The following is a 14,025-nucleotide window of genomic DNA, read 5'->3' on the forward strand; positions in this document are numbered from 1 at the left end:
GTAGCCTAGGTAATGTAATGAAGAAATTTGTAAGACGCAAGTTACCAACACAGCAAAGAAAGGCAACAGTGATAAAAAGGTGGCGACAATACAAGTAGATTGGTTGAGGAAACAATTAAAATACGTTATAGGAATAAGATAAATTTATTTCTAGTAACACAAAATTAGGACACAAAGTAATACCACCAAGATCGGTGTCAGCAACATCAGTAAATAAATGATAGCAGCATAAGTTAAGCAACTACAATGTAGGTAAAATGGATAAGAGCATATGGGCAAGACAGAAGCCTACAATGCAATCCAGGTGTCAGCAATACAATTTAGAAAGGTGACGGCTGTATTAGTAAATTAGGCCGTAGGAGATTGCAATACGAGTCAAATGGGAGATTGCAATAAGAAAGAAAAGGTTATCACAATTTAAGAACGAAGATGGTGTAACAACATGTGACTCTTAAAACCAGTGGGTTCAGCAGGAACATATCTTCCAGGCAGCAGTGGAAACGAAATCCAGGTCTAAAGGAAAACGTTACTGGACTACGGCTATTGAGTTAATGTGTAAGAGCAACTGGACGGGTGGATTTGAATTGAGAAACAAATATCATGAGCTATCAAAAGAAAGAGCGTGCAGACAATATGCAGGAATTAAGCATTTTACATGTTACTATATTAGACCAAATATAAAGTGACCTAAACTTAATTAGGAAATGTAAGTCAAACTCAAAAAACTGAACACTGCCATTTCCCTACTTGGGATTTAAACTGTGGCTAACATTTAACTAGAAAACTTCTCAAAACTGAGTTGTGATGTTTTCAATTATTACACAAAGCTTTTAAATGATGGGTACATCCCTGCACCCCGTATTACCAGGTGATGAAAAGTTTAACTAACAGAATAACAGCTCGCACTGCCCCTAAAACCATGCTGCGTAACACCCTATCCCTTTCCATCAGGTGCCAGGTAGGCTGCATGCAAAGCCCTAATTCAGCTTTAAGGAAAACTGCTTTGACTTCAAGTTCTCTTTCCTCAGCCATGTGTCTGCCAATTCCATAAATATCAGCTTCACACACCACATAGGCCGTCATGATCTACTTTTAAAGCTTTGAGTACTACTATAATCTATATTCTCTGCATGCAAAATATGCGTCTCCAGACGCTCTTAAAAACATCTAAAAAAAGACCAACATCACAACCTGGCAATCAAACTCTGGGAAAGGCGACACACTAAAGAGTCGAACTGACGTGCATGTAAAGTTGCCGACCTCATTTCCTCTTAGGACCTTGATCTTCTATTCATTACTGAAATAAAGTACTGCCTTATTTCAATAAAATGTGCAGCCAGGAGTGTCATCAAGTTAAACAGTCAAGAGCGGTCTTTATTTATTTTTAAGTTTTCTTTAATAACCCCTAATGGGTGTTTGACAACCAGTTAAAAACGCAGTTTCTGTACAAATATATTTATATGGTTGAGGTGATCTACATTCTGTACTTTTAGCATGAAATTAATGGGACAATAATCTTTTTGAAACTCAGTACACAGTATCCAAATATTGTTAATAGATCACATACTATAATGTACCTTTTAAAGAGAACATTAAGTACCTTTACGTTCAGAAATTAAGAGGACAATACAACTAGAATAGGTGGCCGAAATGTAAGTGCAAAAGCTAGATATAAATACAGTTCACCTAAGGTTATTTTGTAAAGCTAGAGGTACTGTGGCACGGGTCTTGGTTATGGCTTGACAGGCCAACCGGAACATGCTGTATTTTATACTGCTGTGGACAGAGATGTGAAAAGTCTGGAAGACGTCTAGGGAGTTTAAAGGGCCAGTTTAGTGGCAGAATTTTGAACATGCAGCCTGGATGCGAAGAATTTGGGAAGGCCTAAATACTTAGTGGGTTTTCCTATAGTGCAATCGAGATGTAATGAGGGAAGGGACAATCATTTTTCCTACCCAAGGAAGTCCAAGGGTTTACTCTGTTTTAAGAAGCCAGAGGCATGTACTCGCCATAGTGGAAACCCATGATTTCATGCTCAAATTCTCTACTGTTTTAGCCAGACTAAGTTCTGGTGGCCACCAGATTTAGTCGACCGTGAATTTTTTTCATAGCCTCAACTCTTTTATCCAAGCCATCTAATTTGGTAGATGTCTCCTTTGTGTTCTCACTTTGATTTCCAGCTATTGTTTTTTCTGTTTTCTTTTCCTTATCATGCTTGCCCATGTTTACAGCAGACAAGGAGGATTCTGAAAAGAGAAGCACTATTCCATACTTACGAGCCACGAAGTGCAAAATTAGGACACCAGCCCTTCAAGAAGGAATTCTTTGCTCGACTGTTTTCTACAGTCGACTGGGTACACCTTATCCATGTTGCAGCAGTCTCCCAGAGAGCCCTACACTTAGCTGCAAACCTTAAGCCATCATCTCTGGCCATCAAAGAAGATATCTTTAGAGCTTTTGTAGTTTATCCAACCAACAGATGGACCAATTTCTCTTTTTGTCAGACCAATCACAGGGCTTCACGTAGGCCCGGCAAGTCACCCTCGCTGTCTCCTCTGTGCAACCAGTTGTTCAAATTCATGCATTGCTAGGCACCGAGGTGCTCATTGTGTCTTTAGTCTCTCCCACATTGGGCCAAGATGTCAATCAACTCGGCACGAACAGGACAACAAGGAGATCTAAAATTTCAAAGGGGCCGACCCTTCTTCCCCTAATGGAAGCTATAAGAGTAAAGATTATCCCTTCGCTGGCTTACAGCACAGAAATTCTGTTGGGCAAAGGCTCTTGCCTATTAAATAGGCTGGTTAATAAAATCTATAAGAGTCTTCCAGTGCCCGCGTCTGGCTTCACTCCCGCAAGTATGATTGGAATTTGGGCTTCTGGATTTGGTGGCAGTTGGTGCTGGTGCTTTTTTGAAGCTTTGCTATAAATTGCACCAGTCCACGGATGGTCACTTGGAGGCAGTTTTGTGGCAAGAAATTAGTAAGTCAAAATTGAAGTGAACTTATTCTCATTTTTTGGATGAATGTAAACGGCGACTAGATGCAGGTGATCTTTGGGCAATTAACCAACCCTACTCTCTGTTCAAACTAGAAATTAAACAGCTTTTTCAATTGTACTCTTATCATTCAGACTGCGCCCTCCTCGTTCAACGGAAACACGCCTGGGCAATAATCAAATCCTTTAAGCCAGGCATGTCTTCTATTTTTATCTCTTGCCCTTATGAGTGTTAGTTGAAAAAGGCCTTCATGGCCTCAAGGATGGGAGATTGGGGATTTTTAAAAACATCTGCCCCAATGGCAGCTACCCCTGGGGATGGTGTGACATGTAGAGGTTGTAGTAACGTGGATGAAATCATTGATCATGTGATTTGCCTGTGCCCAGCCTTATTAAAGCAGTGCAGATTTTTGCTTTGGAGCAAACGGAATAAACTGGGAATCCGCTCCTGTCGACAGGCTACTATTCAGTCCTTGGACCCAGGCAACCCAATGTTAAATGTGTTATTGACTAGAGTTATTAAAATTGCACAATCTAAATTCAATGGCACTGCGAGCAATGAACAGGTATAGCTGGAATCTTTTCACGCTCTTGCCATATTGTCTGTTATTAGTTAGGTCAAGGAATTTTAATGGCATACGTTGATGTTTAGTGTAATTACTACTTAACGCACCATTCACTTTAGGGCTGTGCCTATGAATTTTTCCTTTATGTACTATGTGGGGCTCAGGGTTGGGCGGTTTGTTTTATTTTTATATCCTGTATGTCTTATGCTTTTTAGGCAGGAATGATATAGATATATACATACATATATATATATATATATATATATATATACACACACACACACACACACACACACACATATACATACACACACATTTTCTGTATCTTATATGCCATGTGTGTCTAATTTAGGATGTGTTTTTAGCATGAATTTAGTCTCGGAGGGTATTTATCCCAGATTGCTTTGTTTCCTTTTTTGTATTGGACTTTATTATCTGTATAAAAAAATATTCATTCATGTCATGCCCAAGACAATGTAGGACAAAGTCAGTTCTCATAAAAACACCAGTCACACAGTGGACATCAGTCTCTGCAGCGCACCTCTTTTTTCAAAACAAGCTGTGAGGCCGCATCCAGTCACTATCACCAGCTCTGCCAAAGCCTCCACCATGCTCCTGAGCACAGCGTATGGATCACTGCCTCCAGTGACAAAGTCAGCTGAGTACAGGCACCATATCACTCCTGTAACTTCCAGGTATTATTTCTAATTCATAGGTTTTGTTGATTCTGAGATTCGAAGGCAGGATTTCACAAAATATTGCAATGCCCTTATAAAATACTCTAAAAAGCAGCAATTTTGGCCAGAGCACTCTGACGCACCTCCCCCACCCTTTCAATTTGCACTGTTACAGGTATCAATTAATTTGCTTTACATTTGATGAGATATTGAGTCACGCTTCGGATTTCTTGAATTATCTGCTAATTTCATGCACCTTACCATTGATGGGCCTGGCAACTAACACATTTATGGGAGATGTGTAAGATAATAACAGATACAATCATAAATTATCTAACCCAGGACACGAGGACTGCTTTTTTGAAAACGTATGTTCAGGGAACTAAAATCTAGGAAGATACTAAACATCACAGGTGTCAGCTAAAAGAGTTATTGTGATAGTTTGCCTTCAAGGGACACTTCTGTCTAAAGATGGTTGACAGAGAATTCTGTAGCAACATTGAATAGGAATATTTCAAAACTGTACCTGAGCAATTTAGGCCCAATGACATACTGACAATATATGAATAGTATTTGCTGTCTGCTGAGCTCTCTGCACATGACTGACTACAAATTAAAGCTTTAGGTGATTAGCAGGATCAACAGTAATGAATGTTATTCCTCAATGCCCAATGATTTTTTTGCTTTATTATCACCCCTTTTCAGTTACCAACATTTTTCACACAAGATGAAGACTGGAAATGAACATAATTTTTAAAATTCTTCCCCCCCCCCCCCCCCCAGGAAAATTATTTCCCCCCCCCCCCCCAAGGAGAAATACTATTTTTTTTTTTAAACAACCCCATAAAATACGATGTGTCCACCGCTATCCATAAACAGATACTAGCTCCTGCAATTCGCAAAATAAATCTTCCAAAAGGAGGAACAAGCCTGCAAAATGTTTATGAATATCCAAACTAACAAGTACTCACAAATATTTGGCTTGCCAATTAGTGGATTTTCATCATCAGAAAATCTAATATCTTGGCAGTGAAGTCGCATGGTCCTTTGCAATAGAATCAGGAATTTCTGACTGATTTTTGTTCATTTGAGTTTCACATTCACATGCAAAAAAACTGTAAAAAACTTTAAATACTAATTAGTACAAAGAGGTTTCTTTGACTACTGCTCAGCAAATTGTTTTCGTTTCTTGCAAAAGTATGCTGCTTCACTGCTCTGATGGACTTTTCTTATTATTGCAACTAAGGGCCTCATTACGAGTGTGGAAGTCTGAGGACCGGCGCACTCTGGGTGCTCGGCCCACCCAATTACAACCCTGGCTGGCAGACCTGCCAGGGAACCACTGCCCTCCTGACAACATGGTTTCCGACAGCATGACAGCAGTCAGAGTTGTACTCAGCCAGGGAGGGGCTGAACTCAGAGCTGCCTGGCTGATTGCAACTACTCTTACAGCCAAACTAACCATTGCGGTTTCATCGACATGGAAAAGCTGGTGGTGACTGTGTGCTGGTCGGCCCCCTCTGTGCTGCGAGACAGTTTCTGGCTCCCTTAAAAGGAGCCAAATGCTGTCTCGTAGCACTGTTCCTGCCTGTCTGACTGGCAGAAACACTATTGCAATGCCCGAAACGCAGACAGAAAGAGATAAAGTAGCATTAACGGGGGTCTAATACTTCATTTAATAATAAATAACTATATCAAGTGCTAAGGTTACACTCCGCATCCATGTCACAGAACCATATCCAAACCGTGGGAGGCTCAAATGGCCATTCTTTTCAGCAGATCATTTGCTTCGCAGGCCAAACGAGAAAAAAAGTCTGCTTTCCAACGCTTCTGTGCAGGGGGAAATTACATTTTTTATTCAGCTGAATAATATTTCGATATCACGGTACGCTAACTCTTCAGACAAAAATTCTTTATACATAAGTAAAACTGGAAAACTAAATTTGTTTGACTATCAAAGTGGCCTTTTATCTTGATAACTGATCTGGAAAGGCAAAGAAAAGAAGTAAGTCACAGGAGATCCTGTGAAAATACAATCAAGCCCTGATGTCCCTGAATAGGCAGTATGGGGAAATTATAGGTTTCATGCTGCATGGACACAACTATGAAGTCTTGGCCTCTACTGGGTATAAATCTGAGCAGGGAAAAAAACAATGCTTCTGATGCTGAAAAATGTAAAAAAGTAGCTATTACAGGTTCCAACTTCAATCAGCAATGCTGACCTTGTCTACTGAATGCAGATTACCTTAGACAGGAAACACATATTGCTTGGACTATTAATATTCTGGTTTGAAATATGATCAGGAGCAGAGTTGTACAAAGAAGCATCAAATCTAGGCCTGACTTTCAGGATGCCATACTATGTATTTTCAAACAGTGGATCTAAAGAGGAATTACTCACAAACGTCTGCAACTGATGGACAGTTTCCTCACTGCGGGATGTTGTGTTTAAAAAATAATGTTGTTGTTTTGTGTATGTTAGACTACCTTTATCTAATGGCTTGCAAAATTACTGGGATTTTTTTTTTAATGTTTTCGAAACTTGATATATTTAATATAATCTTTAAAAAGTATGTTTCTCCTTTCTATTTTGAGCTAAGTTAAACTTCTCATGGACTTAAGGAAAGTTGCAAAGGCTGCATCAAGTGTATTTCAAAGCAAAGAGATGCTTAATATTCTCCCATTTAATTCCTGTGGGTAAAAAGGCATGAGGATTCATGGCATGGTTACTGCACATCTGTCCCTTCCGAGTCAATTGATCGTCTTTTTTTGTTTTTAAACAATGCCATCCTTCCAGTAATAAATCGCTAATTTCACAAGGGGGCAAATACGAGATGAGTGAAAAGATTTACATGATTTCACTGTTATTGACCATGAATAAGTTAAAAAATTGAGGATCTACCTATCTTTTTAAAGCAGGAGTTAAGGTTAGTTGATTTAATTCTTCTTGACACAAACTACAGTGATCTTTCTGAGGCCTGAAATACACCAGAATTATGTAGCATTTTCATTAATAAGTAATGCCCAAGATGAAATGGTGCATCTCCTTGCAAGCACCACGTTCTACTGTTAAATTTGTTTTATTTTTAGAGTATATCTATAATGTCAGTTGAAAATTCGCCAGTTATATTTTCAAATATCCACTGTATTATGTTTGCACTTGCTTTATTATCAACCCGCCTCGAAATAAATATTAATTAAACAGACAATAATACAATCACAATTCATTTTACTAACGCCACAACAAAAAGGTTTCACTAAGGTAAAATAAACTAAATTGTGAAGGCACGCTTCGCAGTTCTGGTAATAAGGTAAACTGTAACGATATCTTGACTAATTAAAGTTGGTTGAGACACCATTAACAACCCAAATCCAACTCTCTAACTATATAATACAATCAATGAAGGGTAAATGGGTTATGTGGTGAACGGATGAATAACGCCTAAAAACCAAATATAGTTCTCCACCTTTCTATTTTAGTGCCTCACATTAATGTTCTACTTATGAAATAAAGAGTGCTGTCCTTCACAATGAACTGAGCAGATATGCGCCCAGGAAACATTTTAAAAACTTATCTTCAATTTTGTCTCCTTCACAACCACCCTCAATGTCTCCCTAAGCACCACAGTTCCTGAATCAACTGTTATGCTTATTGTTATAATTTATGCAAGTGATTATACAGCCTTTGCTGTGACTGAATAGAATTCTAGTGTAATCTAAGTTCTGTAAGAAATGTTCTCTAGTGGAGTTCCATTCACCAGCAATTGTCTGCTGACTGGTGAGGGGGCAACACGTTTGAGTGCGCAGCATTTCTAATAAAAAACAACCTCTTTCTACAACTACGGACTCAATACTACATTTTTGACAATAAGTACACTACAGCAGGTGACAGACTACTGCACTCTCAGAAAACATGGATGCCATGGACTCATTTAAAGTAAGGTTTATGGCTTGAATAAAAGGAACAGTTAAATTACAAGAGGAACAGTGTTTAAGGGGAAGCAAGTAAGTAGCAGCGTACAGTGATTGCGAGCGCAGAAACTATACTTGTTTATTTCGACATTCAAGTAAGTGTTGTGTTTATTAGTGCACTTCAAGTGGGCTGTATGTGTGAAAAGTGTAATCTAGTTGTCATGGTTTTGCATGTGTGTGTTAATTAGCTAGCGCGGTTCAAGTGGGCCAAATTGACGCATTTGCAGCGCGGCCCGATTCGCTACAGCTGCGCAGAAGCGTTCACATCGCCTTTACAGCGCTGCCTCCATCCCCCCCGTGGCGTGGGACGCATTTGCTGGTTGGGGGCTGCCCGGCATTTTCACAGACAGGCCTTGGTGGGACAATCTGTCCCAGGATGCATCGTGGCCTAATTTGCTACAGCTGCGCTGAGGGGGGAGGCGTTCCCATGTCACTTATAACGCTGCCTCTCCCCCTGCAGCACAGAATGTATGCGGGCAGTGCCTGGGCCAAGGACAGGCCCGTCATGCGCCGATCAGCATCGGGAAGAGCCATGGCAGGTCTACCCACCTTGGCTCTGAGCTTGTGCTTTCATGTGAAGGTTAGGACAGTCCCTTCAAGAAGTGGAAATTCTGGTCAGGACTTGCAGAGACTCTTTTTTGACGTGTGGTATATTGAACTGATATTGCATGGTCTGTGGGCTGGACCATATCGGGGTGTTTCTCTTTATGACTGCCTTGTCTTGGCTCTGGTGCCCACATTACTTTTTTGTTTTTCTTCCACTTACAAAACGTGTCTAAAAGGTTTTCCACTTGGGCCTAACTACTTGGATACGTACTGGGTCCAACTATTTGGGTACTACAGGTGTTTTTAAATCTGGTAGTGTAATCCCTTTTATAAATTTGGCACTGCCTTGCTGAGTTAGGATTGGGGGGAGACTAACTGCTGCCATTGCTATTGAGTCTGTAAGTAGGCATCTATTTTAGAGGATGTGAAGGTGAAAACAGCCTATGCACAGCGCTAAGATTAAAAATGCGGAAACACGATGCACCTCCCTAATGAATTATATTACAGATGCCATGGGGGCCAGAGAAGAGCAAGTTACAAGCGTAGAGGAGTCTAATTACTTGTGTGGAGGGTGTCATATGCACCTCTCACAGAGAGAGTGGAGACAATCATGATAAATTATCTAGAACCACGGTGATAAATATAATGGGTAAGAGCAGCAATGTATTCCTCCAAAATATTTCTGATTTTATATCCATTTGCGAGCTTGAACCTGAGCCTCCATCGAAATGCACTAGGACACCAGGGTTTCACACCAAGTTAAATGAAATAACTACGCAGGAAGCTAAGGTTGCGTTGGTAAATTCTAAAGCACCTACTAAACTAGAGCCTTCAAAGCCCATTGAAAAGTGTGCAACGGAAGAGGCCTCATTTGATAACAATTTAAGACGTTACTATCCTTGGTGCAATCATTGTAATCTTTTGTTGAGACCACACCGACTTCCCTGTCTGCGAGTGTAACTCAGGTGGAACGTATTGCCGCCACCTGTGTAGATCTTTTTCAAACTAGACTGCTGCCATGAACAGTCAACACCACGCAGGTAGTTCCATTAGGGCAGAATGCTACTGATAATATAGCGCATAGCGCTGTACAGGGTTCGACTGATGTAGCGCATCATACCACTAGCAATCACTCTGCAAGTTTAGCAGATCTGGAGGGTGTAGATTGACCAGCCATGGAAGCCAGTTTAATGGCTGGAACCTCAGGGTGTGGGGCTGATGCTCTTAATAAATGGATACACAATCCTTCCAAAAGTTGCACTAGTTATGATGTTACCTCTGACATTGGAACTCAGGCGCGTGGGCCTGTTGCATTTAATGGATCAATACATAATACTTGTGAAAGTTGCACTAGCCCCAGTGCTACTCCTGCCGCAACTGGGGTGTTCTACTGGAACGTTGCAGGTCTACAGAATAAGAGCACAATGGTTGACTGCGTTCATCTTGTGACCGAGTATGAAATACCCTGTACCCTGTTTCCAGGAGATATGGTCAGTTAATTCAATTCATTGAAATGGATACAGGACCTTCCACACTTCTGCTGTACCACCTAACTCTAGGAGACTGAAGGGGGGCACATGTATTTGTGTTTCAAATTACCTGCCTTCTTCAATATAACCATGATGGTATCTAAAATACTGAACCAGATTGTCACTGTCGAACTTTCACCTACCTGTGTTAGCAGCAATTAATTTCTATAATAATGTACCAAAAGTGGGTATAAAATCAGTTCTGTGCCAATTGTATAAAGATCTCGAAACCATATATTCTGGCACAAGCAAGGATGTAATCATATGGTGGGGAGGTGATTTCAACAACGAATTTTGTACCAAACCTTCAGAAAAGATATGTGGTTTAACTGACAGTGAGAGCTCTGAACAAACGCACCTTTTCGCATAGCCATATGGTGATAAATTAAATGAACTCTAACTGTGATATGGCTGTTGTAATGACACTTCTATCCTGCATGCTCCTTTCAGGAGTACATATAATGGAAACGTTGAGAATTCGGTTATAGATTAAGAATTGATTACCAATAGGCACTCTGAGAGGGTTGGAAAATGCATTACCCATCGTAATGCATGTACTGACCACCACCCACAGAGCATCAATCTCGATCTTTTTTTTTTTTTATTAAAAACACGATAACCCAGATGTCCTCTTAAATGATTGCACTATAGTGAATATGGATAGAATTATAGGCTACTCTTCACAATGGTCCCAAATTGACCCTCACGAGTTTTTAAAACAGCTAATTAAAGGAACTAAGAAGGCTTTCAAGGTCCGTTTAGATAATAATTCTAGTCCCGAGAAAGTTTTAGTGGCTTCCAAGATTATTGCAAGAAGGGTCGAGGATGACCTACTGGGTTGTTAGAAGGAGTACTAAACAAAAGAGTAAGGGGAGTTTTGATGGGCCTGTTCCAAAGCGCATAGAACATTGAAAGCTGCCTTGCATAATCCCCCTAGCTGTACATATGAAATTCGGTCTGCTCGGAAAAATTACAAGCTAGCGATGAAGCAGCTGAGAAATGGCTCAGGAGAGGAAGTCTGGGATCGACTGTAAGAGGCCAGCTATAGTAAAGATAAGTCTGCATTCAGTTGTGTGATCAATTCCGCCTATGTGAGATAGAAAATGGGCCACACCTGGAATCGCTATCAGCGAGTTAGATTGAATAGCTTATTTTTCAGGCATTTATTCGAATTCTTTAGACGGGCCAGATAGCCGAGATCACGAGGTAACGGTTAGCAGTCCTGCCATTTCCCTATCAGTCTTACATTCACAATGGATATAGCTGTTAAGGCCGTACTTGCTAGTAGAGGTGGGAAGGCCCCAGGACCTGACTTTAATCCCGTAGACCTATTCAAAGCTAATACTTCTCTTTGGGGCCATTACTCATTCGAGTTTTAGAAGCCTGCTGCTGAGTAGGCTTCTTGTAAAACAGTCAGATTTGCTTATTGTTCCTATCTTTGAAAAGGGGGACTGGCATAGCCAGCCTGCTACCGGCCGATCTCTCTATTAGACCAGTTGGTCAAGGTAGCTGGACGTATTGTCCTTGATAGATTACAGGTTTGGGCACAAGATATGAATATATTCATCTGATGGATCCGATATATTCATCTGTTTTACAGTATGGGCTCCGATATGGAAGAGGGACAATTGAGCAAGTTCTTAACCTAAAAATGTTGACTGAGAAATATTGTCTAATTAAACAGGGTGGCCTGTTTCTGGTCTTCCTAGACCGATCATCTGCTTTTGATGGTGTGCTTCACAATAAATTGAGGTCGGATTATGATGAATTTTGTATTTTATATGGAGGTATTAGGGTTATTAGTTAACAGGAGTAAGACATTTGGCATGAATTGTGTGAAAATGTTTTCAAAGGCCCGCGATCTAATGATAAGTGGCACCAGGATCTGGAACACTAAAACTTTTTTGTACGGGACTGAGTTTGATCAGGTTGGAACATGGATAAAGACTATAAACACTAGGAAGTTACACTTTCAGAAAACGACCTTGACGCTGCGTAACTTTGCCCGAAAACTTGGAAAGAACTACCCCCATTTGATATGCTAACCATTTACAAAGTAAAGTGTCTGTCGTCAGCCTTGTATGGAGCAGGCCTGTGGGCATATGCCAACTGCAATGCTTCACAATCAATAGAAAAGGCGTTCTTGAGATATCTTCTTCGTCTTACCTCAAGCAGCCCTTCCTATGTGTGTCATGCTACGCTAGGGGTATTATTCATAACTGTCACATTTAAGATGCAGCCAATTTTACTGTGGCACAAGATCTATACTTCCGAGAATACGGGGCTGAATTGAGAGATCATTAAGGACAGTCTCAGACCAACTCGAGAATTACAATGAGTGTGTCTCTGATGGAAGAGACAACATTGTCTGCTGAATTCTCCAAGCCTAGTGTACTAAAAAAATCAGCTGGTATTAGCATCTTACGGCATGCAACCCTATTTAAAAGAGGTGAGTAATGCCCAGCACAGGTTTGTTTTGACTTGCATTAGATTGGACATCTTCCAACATTTGATAGGTTATCCAAAAATGAATGATTGGTCTCCTTTTCTAGAAAGATGTCCGTATGACAATGAGTCCACACAAAGCACATTTCATACTGTTTTATCCTACAAATTGTTACACTAGATAGAGGAAGCTAATGATTTTACCATTGTTGAAGTCTCTTGATTTTGTCCAATGTCGGCCGCAAATATGTTTGTACAAACTTTGACATAACATTACATAAAAAAACGGAAGGCAAAGTATCTGTGGGCCGTCATAAAGCACAGAAAGATAAAACAAAAAGGTCTACCCCAAATATTTGATAATTGTATTAACACAATGTAATTGTTTTAGATGATAATCTGATTATAACTGTTTCTTAAACTTTTTAACATGTATGCTTTTGACGCAAACATCAAATAAACCTTATTCTAATTTAATTTCACTATCTGTGTTATGCACACTACTGGTAGCACTCACATTCTTCTTATTGCCCAATATTTCTCTTGCCCGCCCATCATTACAAAGTTTTGAACGCGGTTCATGACATTCCCTTTAGATGCGCAACCTCTACATAACATCTCTAAGTCTACGATGCATGCTACGAGATGCTGCTACAGATTGGGACACGCAACCTTCACTCAGCATCTCAATGGTTACAGGATGTGGGGAGAAGCGCCATTATAGTTTACACTCCTCTCTCCTTGGGGATCTCCAAGTGAACGTAACCTCTTCACTGCCAGGCCTTTTCCCCCTTCAGGTGCACAGCCTTTGTTTGGCTATTTGGGGTAGTTCGCACTAAGGCCTTCATAACTTTGTTCACATAATCTATTGACGCCAAATTTGCATCCTTTTTTCCAACATCCTATGGATTCTAAAGGTACCCAGAGTTTGTGGGTTCCCCTGGAGAAGACCAAGAAATTAGCCAAAATACAGCTAAATGTTCATTTTTTTCACAACAATGGGAAGAAAAGTGCTGCAGAAAAAAAGCATACTTTTCCATGCAATTTTGGCATTTCACTGGGATATACCCCATTTTAAAAAACAAATTGTACTTTCAGTCTCCTTCCAGTTAGTGACAGAAATGGGTGTGAAACCAATTCTGGATCCCGGACAGCTAATCATTTCTGAAAAGTAGACAACATTCTGAAATCAGCAAGGGGTCATTTCTTTGGACCCTTCAAGGTTTTCCTACAGAAAACAACCAAAAATAAAAAAATTAAATTGAGGGAAAAAAAACAAACAAAAAAAAAACA

The 14,025-nt window shown here is 40.2% G+C and overlaps 1 protein-coding gene across 2 annotated transcripts in view; it reads right to left on the minus strand.

The window, feature by feature from the left end:
* The window catches only part of MICU1 (mitochondrial calcium uptake 1), a 542,154-nt gene that overhangs the window by 268,967 nt on the left and 259,162 nt on the right, over positions 1-14,025 (minus strand). The gene's annotated exons all lie outside the window — the stretch shown is intronic.

The sequence above is a fragment of the Pleurodeles waltl genome, chromosome 6 (assembly GCF_031143425.1).
Source record: "Pleurodeles waltl isolate 20211129_DDA chromosome 6, aPleWal1.hap1.20221129, whole genome shotgun sequence".
Taxonomy (NCBI): domain Eukaryota; kingdom Metazoa; phylum Chordata; class Amphibia; order Caudata; family Salamandridae; genus Pleurodeles; species Pleurodeles waltl.